Source organism: Callorhinus ursinus, unplaced genomic scaffold (genome assembly GCF_003265705.2).
Source record: "Callorhinus ursinus isolate GAN/ISIS: 27379988/994484 unplaced genomic scaffold, GSC_fseal_2.0 scaffold2, whole genome shotgun sequence".
NCBI lineage: Eukaryota > Metazoa > Chordata > Mammalia > Carnivora > Otariidae > Callorhinus > Callorhinus ursinus.
This window is the reverse complement of record NW_027397064.1, coordinates 81,371,677-81,386,220: the sequence shown is the minus strand read 5'-3', so window position 1 is coordinate 81,386,220 and position 14,544 is coordinate 81,371,677. Positions and strand designations below refer to the sequence as shown.

The 14,544-nt window shown below is 35.8% G+C and overlaps 1 pseudogene; it reads right to left on the bottom strand.

The window, feature by feature from the left end:
• Positions 1 to 12,087: 12,087 nt before the first annotated feature.
• LOC112811008 (elongation factor 1-alpha 1 pseudogene) lies at positions 12,088 to 13,502 on the bottom strand (annotated as a pseudogene).
• Positions 13,503 to 14,544: the final 1,042 nt, after the last annotated feature.

Genomic DNA, 14,544 nt, shown 5'->3' with positions numbered 1-14,544 from the left:
ATCTCAAGTTACTTGTATATACTATTTTGGTGTTTGCCAAACCCTGAAAATATCACTGTGAGGAAATTCTCGCTTTTAAAAATATTTTTAATACCTTGTAGTAAAGGATAACTTTAATGAGGCAGAGAATCTGCTCACTCCTTTCTGTCTAGGTAGAATAAAGATATGTGTTCTTCTCTCTTTCTAACCAGTTAGTTCATAACATTTTTTTGTTTAAAAAAAAAAAAGATACAAGTGTGCCTGAACTTCCTTTACTGTTTCATGTTATCTTATTAGGTCTGGTCAAATATGTTAAGATTCTAGTCTCTTTTATTGAGATCAATATTTAACCTGTCTTACATCTAGCTGTCATAGTGATTTCCTCTTGGCATTGTCTCTCTCCCTAACTACGACACAGTTATTTCTATCTGTAAGTCATGTTAATACCCAAGTGATATTACATGTATATATATTCTATCCCATCATGGTCCAGAGCATTGGATTTCAAAAGTGGTGTGTATCACAATTATTTGGAGTGATTGTTGAAACAGATTGCTGGGCTCACCTCCAGGGTTTTGGAATTAGTAGGCTTAGAATGGGGTCTAAGAATTTGCCTTTCTAACAAGTTGATGTTGGTGGTTGAGAGAACACATTTTGAGGAGCACCAGTGTGGAAGAAAGAGCAAATTCTTTGGAAATGGAATGTCTCAGGGGTGAATCTTATGTTTACTACACCATAAGTATAATTTGGGGTGAGATACTTTATTTCTATAAATTTCAGTTAATTTTTTAAAAAGATTTTATTTATTTATTTATTTATTTATTTATTTATTTATTTGAGAGATAGAGAGCATAAGCAGGGGGAATGGCAGAGGGAGAGGGAGAAGCAGGCTTCCCACTGAGCAGGGAGCCCAATGAGGGGCTCAGTCCAAGGACCCTGGGATCATGACCTGAGCCGAAGGCAGACACTTAACTGACTGAGCCACCCAGGTGCCCCAATCTTGGTTAATTAATTATAAAAATCTAAATCTACCTTATAATCTTCTTAAAAAATTATAATCAATGTATAATGCATGGCACTTCAGGAGTATTCAGATATTATCTTTTGGATTGCTTTCTTTAGTGGTGTTTAAAAATCGTTTTTGGGGGACGCCTGGTGGCTCAGTTGGTTAAGCATCTGCCTTCAGCTCAGGTCATGATCCCCGGGTCCTGGGATCGAGTCCCGCATCGGGCTCCTTGCTCAGCAGGGAGCCTGCTTCTCTCTCTGCTTGTGCTCTCTCTCTCTCTCTCTCTGACAAATGAATAAATAAAAAATCGTTTTTGGTCTATTAAGTATACTCACTCTTCATTCATTAGGTTGCATATTCTCTTTAAAGTTTGTCATTCTTATTTTTATTTTATTAACCTCTTCTAATATTAATGATATTTTAATGATAGTCAAAATCAATATGTTCCCTTATCGTTTCTTGTTTTTTTTTTTTTTTTTTCTTTTGAGTTTCCTGAAGAAAGCTTTGCTTTAAAATTAGTGATGCACTTTTAGCCATGCCTTCTCAGGAGATGAGCCCTTTGATGGACTTCTTTATCTCTGATATGGCAATCTTTATAACTAACATTTATATTTAGCCCTTCCAGTAGTTTCATATCACTGCTGAAATACCTCTTCATGTCCTCTACCTTTTCCACTAGATTTTAAAAACATATTATTCATAGTTATTTTTAGAACCCTGTGTGATAGATTCAATACTGGGGCCATTGCAAGCTTCATAATAGGTTGCTTTACCTCTTGACAGTGAGTTGTTTTTCTTTTCTGTCCTGTTTTTTAAGGTGTTCTTTTTACTTCTTGATTAAACACTGAATATCATTTGTAGCATGGTATTTGAAAAAATGGGCACACCTCTTCTTCTCTCAGATCTTCAGTGTGAGACATTGAGTCAATCTAGTTAGCAATTGATTTGGGTTTCAGTTATCTCTCTCCTTACACACACACACACACACACACACACACACACAGACACACACACACACAGCACATTACTTATATATCATCCGATTGATTAAAGAATAAATATCAAGACAGAGATTAACTAAAGGCAATATGAGCAGATATTTATCTGATATTGAAGATAGGCCAAAAAATTATCTAAAGTGAAAGTGAAGATAATAGTGTAAAAAAAAAGTGAATCCAAGACTGTGAATCCAAAACAGTCTAAGATATATGTAATGGTAGTTACAACAGAAAGAGAAAAAGAGGTAAGTAGAAAAAAATTTGAGGGAGTCATAAATGAGGATTTTCCAAAATTAATGAAAGAAAATAAGCCATGCATCCAAGAGCCTTAGACAACCTTATGCAAAAAGAATTAGAAAAAAAGTAATATCATAGTCAAATGGCTGAAGGGCAGCCAAAGAAAGGTAGGGAGATAAGAAACATCACATTCAGAGAAACAATGATAACAATAAGAGAAAACTTTTCATGAAAATGATGCAAGCCAGAAACCAATAGAATGACATTTATTGAAAGTAAAATACTGAGAGGGGAGCCTGGGTGGCTCAGTCGTTAAGTGTCTGCCTTAGGCTCAGGTCATGATCCCAGGCCAGGGTCCTGGGATAGAGCCCCACATCAGGCTCCCTGCTCTGCAGGAAGCCTGCTTCTCCCTCTCCCACTCCCCCTGCTTGTGTTCCCTCTCTTGCTGTGTCTCTCTCTCTGTCAAATAAATAAATAAAATCTTTAAAAAAAAAGAAAGTAAAATACTAAAAGAAAGAAAACTGTCAACTCAGGATTTTATACCCATAAAAAAATATTATCCTAAAATGAACTCAAATGAAAGATTTTGTCAAATAAACAAAAGCTGAGAGAATATATTTACAACAGATGGTACTACAAGATACACTAAAGAATTTTCTTAAGGTGGAAGCATTATAATTTCATATTAAAATCTTGATTTGTACAAAGAAATTAAGAGTGGCAGAAGTGGGAAAGCAGTATGGAGGTTCCTCAAACAGTTAAAAATAGAGCTACCATACGATCCAGCAATTGCACTACTGGGTATTTACCCCAAAGATACAAATGTAGGGATCCGAAGGGGTACATGCACCCCAATGTTTATAGCAGCAATGTCCACAATAGCCAAACTGTGGAAAGAGCCAAGATGTCCATCGACAGATGAATGGATAAAGAAGATGTATATATACACAATGGAATATTATGCAGCCATCAAAAGGAATGAGATCTTGCCATTTGCAACGATGTGGATGGAACTGGAGGGTGTTATGCTGGGTGAAATAAGTCAATCAGAGAAAGACATGTATCATATGACCTCACTGATATGAAGAATTCTTAATCTCAGGAAACAAACTGAGGGTTGCTGGAGTGGTGGGGGTGTGGGAGGGATGGGGTGGCTGGGTGATAGACATTGGGGAGGGTATGTGCTATGGCGAGTGCTGTGAATTGTGCAAGACTGTTGAATCACAGATCTGTACCTCTGAAACAAACAATGCAATATATATTAAGAAAAAAAAAAGAAGAAAAAGATAGCAGGAGGGGAAGAATGAAGGGGGGGGAAATCGGAGGGGGAGACCAACCTGAGAGACAACGGACTCTGAAAAACAAACTGAGGGTTCTAGAGGTGAGGGGGGTGGAGGGATGGGTTAGCCTAGTGATGGGTATTAAAGAGGGCATGTTCTGCGTGGAGCACTGGGTGTTATGCACAAACAATGAATCATGGAACACTACATCCAAAACTAATGATGTAATGTATGGTGATTAACATAGCAATAAAAAAATTAAAAAAGAAAAGAGTGGCAGAATTGGTGAAAAGGAAAGTCAATAGAAGAGACATTATTTCCTTAGTTTTGATTGCTTCATAAAATAAATTTATTGTCTAATGCAAAATAGTAATGATTTACCCTAGAGTTAATTAATTTACTGTAATTAATGAATTTATATACTATAGAATTAAAATGTGTGATAAAAATAATTTATGGGAGGGCAGAAAAGAAAATGTTTTTCAATGCACTAATGTGAAGTAGTATAACACAGATTTATATTTATGTATTTATGTGTTTTTCTATATATTTATATGTATTTAGGACATAAGCCATGTATAACACATATATATCAATTCATGATATCAAAATCTACTAGATACTTCTTTTTTTTCTGTTGAGACATTAATTTTCTTTTCCTTAAATTAATCTATTTATTTGAGAGAGAGAGATGGAGTGTGGAGGGAAGAGGCAAAGGGAAAGGGAGAGAGAGTCTCAAGCAAACTCCATACTGAGCATGGGGCTCGATCTCACAACCCAGAGATCACGACCTGAACCAAAACCAAGAGTTGGTCAGTCAACTGACTGCACTACCCAGACACCCTGAGATATTAATTTTCCAAAAGATGTGTTAAATTCTTTATCTATATGACATTTTGTCACTTTTATTCAATTTTTCCAATTTGAATTTTATTTCATATCTTTTTTCTATTTTTGTAGTCACTGAATAGACAAATATTTGAATGTTACACATGTTGTAACATTATTCGTTCACTGGCTGTAGCTCACATTTCAAATGTATACTTACTGTTTTCCATATCATTTTCTTAAACATATTAATATTTATGTCCTCTTTCAAATAAGCAAACATTTTCACTCATGGTAGCTGTCCTGGTTCTCCTTTTTCCTGTTCCTAATGTTTCCTTCTGAAATTTAAATGCTGTATTATTATGGTTGAGTTCTTTTTATATTTTTAAAACCAGTTTTTACTTGAACAGTAAACTTTCCAAATTAGTTATCTTCCATTCTTCACTATAAATAATGATCCTCCAAGGAGGACATCCTAAGGGTCCAATTGTGTTTTCTTTTCTTTTTTTTATTTTCTCCTTATATACCTTGCTTTATAGCTTATGAGCCTTTTATAGCTGATACCATAATCTTTCTTTCATTTTATGACATCTTCAGTTAGGACCTCTTCAATTAAATTTTATCCTTCATTTTATCTTTTCTTTCATTCAGGAGCTCTGGTGATATACATATTGGCATTTCTAATTCTAGTTTTTGTTTTCACCCCTTTTTATTTATAATTTACAAATTATAAATTTATAAAATTTATAAAATATAAAAAAGAAATTTATAATTTCTTTTTAATTCATTTTTGGCAAATTCCTTTACTTGATTTTTCAGCTTATGCATTTTACCATTTGGCCATATCCATTTGACTATTCAAACTACCTAGTGAGTTCTTTATTTCAAAAAGCATTTTTATTTTAATACTCAAATTTCTGCTTGTGTCATCTTGAAAGTCATCTAATGCTGTTTTATGGTTTTCTTTAGGATATTGTCTGTTTTAAATTTCTGTCTTTTCTGCACCATTAACTCTGCTTTCACGGTGGTAAGTTGTTCAGTTCACTCTCCTACTTTTATAGTCTTTGTGATCCTGAGATGTCTTATTAATGCACTTGATGACTTCATGCTCCCCTGGAAGTCCCACCTATGTCTATTTTTTGTGATACCAAATGTTGGAATGTGTGGAAGAGAACCTCAGCTTTGGACTCATACCTTCTAGCAGAGTGTAGGAAGTAAATGGGGTTGGAGAACCTCAAGGCAAAGGCCTACTGTTGTTATAATATGTGTTTTACCTCTTTTCTTTTATACCACACCAGGTGGGTTGGTTCCATGGGTACAACCCACGGACTCTGTCCCAGCCACTGGTATTTCCAAAATCTTCTGTGGGTTGTTAGTGTCTAGTACCTGACGCAGGATGAACATTGGACATCCCTCCCTATCCTAGCTGGGTTTCAGTCTTTAAAGGTGCCTGATAACACTTTTAGCAATCCTGGACTAGCATGACTGCTTGCTCTGTGGTAGAATGGGATTAGCAGTATTCAGGCACTAAGGGGCAGAGAAAAAGTCACAACTACCAAGCTCTTATCTTCTGCTCCTGATACCTAGTTGTTTTTTATTTGAGCCATTATCACCATAGTACATCGGAACCTATCTTATTTCTATCTCCCTTTAGAATTTTCACCCTAGCATGTGACTTGCATGTTAATGACTGCTTTGTGTAAATATTTTTGAAGTCTGTTGAGAGTTTAGTATGTTTGTGCACTCTCTTAGTTTTATGATCTATGAAGAAAAACTTTCTTATTTTCCAGGGAAAATGACAAAAGAAGAAAGATTAACATTATTTGTATTTTTTTTTTTCCAAACACATACATGATGCACACACACAATCCTATTATCCTCACTGTTATATGGGCAATTGCACTCTTAGCTTAAGTTGTAAACTTCAAGTGTTTTGCTCTAAGAATATCACTAATAACTTCTGCTATGGACAAATGGAATTCCCCAGACCATTTTCTTTTGAAATATTACAAATAACATTGTCCGATTTAAATTAAGGCCTATATATTTAATACCTTTAATTATTTTTGAACTACCTAACTATAATTGTTAGTTTAATTTTTAATGGGCATTTCAGGTTTTTAATCAAGATTTCCATTATTTTTAATATACAGTATAAGTCTTCATTCTATACCCTTAAAATGCCTTTTGAAATGTGTTGTCTCTGAATAATCAAGAAAGTTTTGTTATCAGAGGAAAATATATCTGATTTATTATAAAAATCAACATAAGTGTGGAATGAGATACCCTAAAATAGCATTTCACTTGACTGGGATGCCACTGGTGTTTTGAACCCAGCATAGTTAAGGTTTTGAATTTTTTCAACTTCTGAAAAGCTTTACATGCATGTATACTGAATTTTAAATTATATCCCTGCATGTGTTTTAAGGGTACTCTATTTTAATATGTAAAATATATCTTATCATAACTTTTGAAAACATGTTTATGTTCATGGAAATTATACTAGCACATTTCTTACCAAAACAAAACAAAAAACCACAGATCTTTTTCTTGGATTTACAAATAGCCATTGTTTGTGACTTTGTTATGATTTTTCCCAATTAACTTAAATAGTAATAAATAGATGGACCTGAAAAGAAAATTTACCCATCACATACTTAAAAAGAGATTTTTTACATCCTGTGGATACCGCTTAGCTGTAACTGTTCTCTCAATGGGAGGGAAAATTAAAAAAAAAAATAAAAAGAATTATCTTCTCTCAGAGAGATGTGTTAAATGAAATTGCTAAGAGATGTGGTAAAGAATGTGAAAGATTAAAAATAATGCTGGGCTGTTAGTGTTTTCTTCCTACTTTTGTTTACTTTTCCTGAGTTTTGCTTGATATTATTTGGGTATCAAGTTTTCTTATGGGTTGCACTGAAGTCAAACTATATTTTACACAAATAAAAGAAAATATGGAGAAAAAGGCAGTGAAAACATGGCTCAGGGATAATATCCAAAGCTTATTTGTTTGTGAGATTTGGGGGCTTTGTAATTTAAAAAGCTCCTTGTGATGTATTAATTAACTGAAAACAGGAACATATTGTGTCCAAACAGTGCATATATTGCAAGGGTGCCATGTGCTGGGAGGGCCTAAGTAGGCAATTGTGTTGTGAAACCACAATGAAAAGACTTAGGCAGAAAACAGCTTTCTGAAAATTGCACCTTTTGATGTGTTGGTGACATGAAATTGATGGAGTTAGGTGGAATAATGACTTTAAACATTAATCCTTCCTTTCCTCTGTCAGGCAGGATCTTGAGGTGCTCATTAGGTCTCATATGGAAAGAGGATTTAGCAAATTCTTTTTTTTTTTTTTTTACCTTTCACAAAACTGCTAAGTATTTTTGATATACATGATTACTCTGCTTGGGAGTTATCCAGAGCTGGTAAATCTGGGAAGAAACTGATCAGAATCACACTGCTTGATGCCAGGAGAATCTATACTGTGAGGTGCTGCACTGGTACACACGAACTTAGCTCTGACTGAGCCTATGGTATTAATTTAATCTCAAAAGCAAGGCTTTTATGTTTGATCCACGGCCTTCTCTTCACTACCTTGCAGCCAAAAGCTTTCTTTTATAATGGCTGCGATTCTAGGCTCCTGGGGTGCTTCTGATGTCATGGCTTTTAGAGGAACACTACCATCAATGGTGTAATGCAGAGAAGTACAAAGACAATGCCTTCAATTTGTGTACATAAACTAGTAGTTACCAAGAGTTTTCAGATCAGCTTTAAGGAAAATTGGTATTTGTTTATTGATAATGTTTTCCCAGGGAATGCAATTTTCTTTTCCATTTACAGCATTCATGGGAAAGGTGTGTATGTGCCAATGATCTCTCCTATCTAATAAGGATTGCATAGCTGTTAAGTGAGTCAACATACCATCAAAGCCTCTATAATGAACAACTGCATGGTTGAGCCTGATGACTTTCCTTATACTGTGGTTTTAACTAACATTACAATAGATGTTTGAATAAGAAAACCACTTTGTGTGTGTGTGTGTGTGTATCTCTTTTTGTGTGTGTGTGTATGATTTCACTGATGCATGATTATCCAATAAAAAAGGTCATCATGCTGTACCATCTAACATCTTAAGATAAATATAGCCAAACCAGGAGCTGATTTAGTGTTAGAATGCATGAAACTAGGTGGAAAGAAAGGCTTTAAAAAGCTGGCTATCAAAATTCAAAAATCCAAAGGTTTTATCTGGGACTAATTTTTAGATTGCTATCTGTGCTTCCACAGCAGTAGTAAAATTTTCCTTTTCTCAGGCCTTGAAAGTGACCCTCCCCAGACAGAGTTTGGGAATGAAAGTTTCTGGAGTAATCTTTCTGTGAAGAAATGGCCTATCTGACCTAATTGTAGAGTTTTTCTCTTTCTTTTTCTCTCTCTTTTCTACCACTTGGAGAAAAGCTGTGTGGGAAGCAAAAATTCCTCTTCTCACTATGTTTTGCACATTGTCAGAATTTATTAACACAGTATTTTCAAAAGAATGACAGGGTTATTAGACATTTCATGGCAGAAACTCAAAAACAATTCTGCATCCTGTTTGGTCAAAACTTGTAAAATTTTCAAGAACCACAGAAGCAAAAGTGGTCTTCCAATGCATGTGTTAAAGGCAGATCTGCCAAGATGATAGAACTTGAGATTGAAAGAGAAAAACAGAAAGTCAAATGTATAAAGTCAAATTATGCATTAGCATGTGTGGGTAGATGCTATTATAATTTACAATAAACAAAGTTCACAAAAATACACGATTACCTTCATTTAGAAGGCCTAACCTATGGACACCCCATATGGAACATGATCTGGGTCTATACCATGCCAGGAAAATCAGTTAAATATTTTTTAAAATAATACAAATAAATTTTGAAAATGAAGTCAGTAAATTGATAGTTTTTTTTTTCCTTTGGTAGGTAGAAAAACTTGTCTCACCTCTTTTTTTCTAATTTTGACTAATAGTTCCATTGAATCAATTTGATTAATACGTATATTGCTCAACAATATGAATACAAAATAGAATCATTTTTGGCCCACTGATAGCTAAAGAGTCTTTATAATCCCAACAGAAGCTATTGTGTTTCTTCATCTAAAAGACTATAGCTAAAGTTTTACAGTTCAGTTTTCTTTTTACCAGGTTGCTATGAGCTCCCAGTGAAACTTCTTTTATCTTCTATTATCTGGTTTCAAATATATTGCTTTAAAAATATCTATGGAAAAATTAGTCTGAAAAAAATAAAATAAGTTAAACAAAATACAGGTAGCTGTTCAGCTTGATGAGGAAAGGAGGAAATATTTTGTTATGGAGATCTATATTTATATCTATATATGCAGGTATTAATTAACTCACCAAACATTTAGTAAGTACTTATTTGTCTTGACCACAAATTCCAGACACTGACAGATACCAGGAATGCAAAAATAAATATGACTTGGTCTCTCGTCAGGGAATATGAGGCAAACAGAAGGAGAAAGATAGAAAAGAAATTGGGGGAAGAAGTTCTAACTGTATGACATATAAGCCCATGCACATTAAAGTGAGGTACAAGGAGGGTAGTGAGCAGATTCACCAGGGCAGCTAAGGGGTAGAGCTTGTCAGAGACACTTCAGTGATGGGGTATTTTGTTTGATTTTGAGTTGAAATCTATGGAAGTGTATGACAGACCAAGAAAAGGCCACACTAGAGAAAGTCAAGTTAGTTTTACAATTATGGTCCATAACAAAAAGATATACTTACAACTAACCATAGGATGAGACAATAAGAGAAATATAGAGGTAAGATCTTTTTTTTTAAGATTTTATTTATTGTTTATTTGAGAGAGAGAATGAGATAGAGAGAGAGCACATGAGAGGGGGGAGGGTCCGAGGGAGAAGCAGACTCCCCGCTGAGCGGGGAGCCCGATGCGAGACTCCATCCCGGGACTCCGTGGTCATTACCTGAGCCGAAGGCAGTCGCTTAACCATCTGAGCCATCCAGGCGCCCCTAGAGGTAAGATCTTAATATAGAATGATCGTTAGCTTATGTCTGCACCAAGACAAATCATGTTACAAAATTATGAAATAATTGATTTTCTTTTATTATCTAAACTATTGCTTTCCTGGTTATACTCACCATTTATACCAGGAACCCAGAATTTCATGCTACCAACAGTGTTGTTCTCTGTCAGTCCCCTTTAGAATTGGTTGTGCTTGGTTCTCACTCCATCTGATCTCCTCTACTTTGTGCTCCATTGCTTCTCACTTAGTGGTTGATGAAAAGCAATCTGATAAGCTAATTCTTACTAAGGTTTAATTACTTAACAGCTTGATTATTAAATCTCTAAGGGTATTTGGATTTTGAATTGAGGACTATTGGATGTTGTCTTAATTCAATACAATTAATGAGTGGATTTTTTAGCAAAAGAAGAGATTTTGTTGGGGCAACAAAAGGCAACAGAGGTTATTCCAGAAGTACTTAGTATTTTTGAGGAATAGTAAGTTCCAGGAGAAAAAGTATTATATTTGGAGTTAAAATCCCATACATGCTACTATCTAAATTGTTAAGTTGGCAAATCACTTTGCCTTTGAGTTTCAGTTTTCTCAACTTTCTGAAAGTAATGATAATAGTTATGCTGTCAAACAATGGTAGGATCAAATGAGAAGTAGGAAGTTTTTTATGAAATATAAATACACATTATTATTACCTCATTCAGAAAAAAATTAGATTTACCTACATTAAAATCATTTTTTATTTGTAAGGTTTTCTTAATTCAATCAAGTACCTATAAGGACAGCTACTAAAGAGATGGCTGGATTGGTAATTAATGAAGTTTATCTTGTGTACAGCTATATGAGCTTCCTAAATATACCATTTATATCTTAAAGCCTTTTTTATAAAAACATCAACGAAACATGGAAAGAGGAACCCGTGAATAAGAACGAATTGAGAAATAAAAATACAGTATGGCTGTAAAGATGGTTCTAGGAAGAATAAAGATACAAATGAATTAATAATTATAAAAACACAAAAGGAAAGTGAATTTAAGTTGTTTACAGAATCAAAAGACATGGGTAGATGTAGATATATTAGCATATATGGTATAAGTAGTTTATAATGAAGAAAGGTAATTATTTAAAATCTTATTGTCAAAGGTGGGACAAAAAGATACAGCATTAATGCACTATTATAGGTAGAATAAAGTGATACAATCTACCAGGCAATTTGAGGGTACTGATCAAAATTTAACACACATGTGTGACACAATTGTTTTTTGGGTTGTGGTTTTCTTTTTTTTTCCATTAAACTTTTGTTTCACTGGTTCTCAAAATTCTGTGACAGGTTTTGGTCAAGTTGTTTCCACTAAAAAGTACAGATTTTATTTTTTTTTTAATTTTGAAAAATATTTATCCATTTATTCTAGAGATAGAGAGGGTGTGAGCGTGCGCACATGAGCAGGAGGGGCAGAGGGAGAGAGAATCCCAAGCAGACTTCACACTAAGCATGGAGCCCAACATGGAGCTCATGACCCTGAGATCACGACCCAAGCTGAAGCCAAGAGTCATTCAACCAGCTGCATCACCCAGGGATCCCTAAAAAGGATGAATTTTAAAAACTAATAACCTAAAACTTCCACACACCCACAAAAAACAATGGTCCACAAAACATTCTCCTTTCCTTTTGAAGGTTTTACAATACATTATTAACCGGTCTTTTACTAGTAAACTTAAACAATTGACACAAACAGTTCCAAGACCATTCTTCTACCACTGATTAAGACTGGGGTGGCAGGTATTGGGATAAGATTCATTTAACCTTCTGAGCTTTCTGGACAGACTTGGTGACCTTGCCAGCTCCAGCTGCTTTCTTGTCTATTTCTCTAATGACAACCACAGCAACCATCTGTCTCAGGTCATGAACAGATAAATGGCTCAGAGGAGGATAGTCAGAGAAGCTCTCAACACACATAGGCTTGGCAAGAACCATATCAACGATGGCAGCATCACCAGATTTCAAGAACTTAGGGCCATATTCCAGCTTTTTTCCAGAATGACGATCAATCTTCTTCAGCTCAGCAAACTTGCAACCAATATGAGCTGTGTGACTACTCAGCACAGGTGCATATCCAGCACTGATTTAGCCTGGATTGATCAGGATAATCACCTGAGCCGTGAAGCCAGCTACTATTGGTGGGTCATTTTTGCTACCAGCCACATTGCCACAATGGACATCTCTGTCAGATATGTCCTTGACATTGAAACCCACATTGTCCCTGGGAAGGGCCTCACTCAAAGCTGCATGGTGCATTTCAATAGACTTTACTTTAGTTGTAACATCTACTAGAGCCAAGGTGACTAGCATGCCAGGTTTAAGAACATCAGTCTCCACTCAGCCCAGGGGGACAATACCAATACCACCAATTTTGTAGACATCATGGAGGGGCAGATGCAAAGGCTAGTCAGTTGGATGAGTTGGTGGCAGAATGCAATCCAGAGCTTCAAGCAGCTTGGTTCCACTGGCATTGCCATCTTTATGGGTGACTTTCCATCCCTTGAAAAAGGCATGTTAGCACTTGGCTCCAGCATGTTGCCACCATTCCAACCAGAAATTGGCACAAATACTACTATGTCGGGGTTGTAGCCAACCTTCTTAATATAAGTGCTGACTTCTTTAATGATTTCCTCATATCTCTTCTGGCTGTAGGGTGGCTCGATGGAATCCATTTTGTTAACACCAACAATTAGTTGTTTTACATGCTCATAGGTCTGCCCATTCTTGCAGATACCTGCTTCAAATTCACCACCACCAGCAGCAACAATCAAGACAGCACATTTAGCCTGAGATATGCCTATAATCATGTTTTTATAAAGTCTCTGTGTCCTGGGGCATTAGTGATGGTCAGGTAATACTTGCTGGTCTCGAATTTCCACAGGGAGTTATCAATGGTGATACTATGTTCATGTTCAGTTTCAGTTTATCCAAGACCCAGGCATACTTGAAGGAGCCCATTCCCATCTCAGCAGCCCCCTTCTCAAATTTTGCCATAGTTCTTTTGTTGAGTCCACCATATTTGTAGGCCGGATGACCAGTAGTGGTTGACTTGCCTGAATCTATGTGTCCAATGACAAAAATTGATATGAGTCTTTTCCTTTCCCATTTGATTTAGGTTTAGTGGTGGTTTTCATGACTTCTGTGTGCTGGCAGCAAACCAGCTGCAAAAAAAAGCTGCTTGTTTGTTTGTTTTCTTATAAGTATGTGAGCACACAGGGCAGCTTGGTTTTTTAACAGTGATTATTTAGAGACAACTGAATATCTATCTGTAGAGAAATGTTTGAAACAATCTCAAAATTGAAAAGGAGAGAATGTGACAGATAAAGTGCTGGTAATAGAGCAGCTACTTCAAAAGGAGCTCATGGTTTCCAGGAAGAGAAACACTGTTTGTGAGCGCACTGAAAGGGTATGCAACTGGAGAGTCTCCATAAATGACATCTTGGGAATCATGAAAAATGTGAGATAAAACAAGAGAAAACTGGGTAAATGCTCTCACTTACATAAAAGGGGATATGTGGATTCTAGATTCAATAAGCGTAAGTAGGAGGGCTCTCCCACAAAATTATATCATGAATTTTCAGATATGTATGTTGCTGATGTTTTGATATGTTACTAAGACATTTTTGTTTAGATTAATGTGATCTATTTTCTTGACAGATTTGTTAAGCTGGTGGATCAAAGAAATGCCACATACAGTTTATATTTTCCCTCAAGCAAGGCATTTGGCAACATCTCCAGTTCTCTGGGATCACTGAGCAGTAAGGACTTGACAATCACGTAGGATATGGAATGTGAACATAGGACACTGAGTCAGCATGATTGCCAGCAGAATGGGCAGACTGTCAGCCACAGAGTGAAGAGAGGCAGTGAGCTAACACCTACACTCTGAAATTGAACCTGAGTAGGAACCCAGTTTCAGAAACGTCCTGCCTATTCAATGATGGGTCAGTTGTTTAATCTCTCCAGGCCTCAATTTTTTTTCTTATGTGATTTGAGATTTAAAATATTGCCTACCTTATGGTTGTTGGGAGAATTCAAGAGGAGCTAAATGAAAGGTTTTTAGTAAGATGACCAGCATCAAGTATTATGATATTAAAATGAACACACAGAAGTTGTAAGTAATTAGAAGCATTCAGGCAGAGTAGCAG